Here is a 950-nt window from a genome sequence, read left to right on the forward strand (position 1 = left end):
TGATTTAAATTTACAGAAAAACAAAAGACGATGACAGGTGCATACACAACAAGTAGGTGTATTACTTTGACGCTCGGGAAGGTGAGAAAGTCTGTTACGTTCGTGCCTGCGCTCATATCAAACCCCATACTTCAGACTACAACGAAAACCCAACCGATCCCGCTAACATTATCCAGAATACTACTACCCCAACTTTCGCCACTATTACAGATAGGATAAATAACAACAACGATAGATATAGTAATAATAATAGTTATAATAATGTTAATAACATAGACTAATCAACCCACATCTCTAACCTCTCCTTTGACAGTATTACCTCCTGTATTCCTGAGAATATATATCCACTATACACCACTATATAACTGCTGCCCTCCACAAACTCGTTGCAGAAAGTCTAACGTGATTTATAATTGCACCGTCCTCAACATATTACACAATTCTACAACCATATATATAGGGTAAACTATGAATTTTAAACAGTGAAACGTGCGAATCACAATTATTTTAGGTATGAGAAACACAGTAAATCCACAACAATCTCCAGTTACACACATCATCTCAAAAATAGAAATATTCGATACATCTTGTCATGGTCCATAATTGATTCAGGGTCAATGCTCAGTTTGTAGGTTACGCCTAAAAAAGGCTTTCCACATGTTAAAACACAATTCTTCAATATTACTAAATAAATGTAATGATGCCCTAGGTACATGCAACCGCTGCTTTTTTCATACCTTCAAATTTTACCAGAAATCTAAATGCGTCCTAGATCCCCACAGCTATGAATGCATGTGTATCGATGTGTATACACACACACACACACATACAGACACACACGCATACATATATATATATACATATATATGCATATATATGTACATATACACTTATATATATATGAATATATATGTATATATATATGTATGTATGTATTTATATATATATAT

Source organism: Octopus bimaculoides, chromosome 17 (assembly GCF_001194135.2).
Source record: "Octopus bimaculoides isolate UCB-OBI-ISO-001 chromosome 17, ASM119413v2, whole genome shotgun sequence".
NCBI classification, from domain to species: domain Eukaryota; kingdom Metazoa; phylum Mollusca; class Cephalopoda; order Octopoda; family Octopodidae; genus Octopus; species Octopus bimaculoides.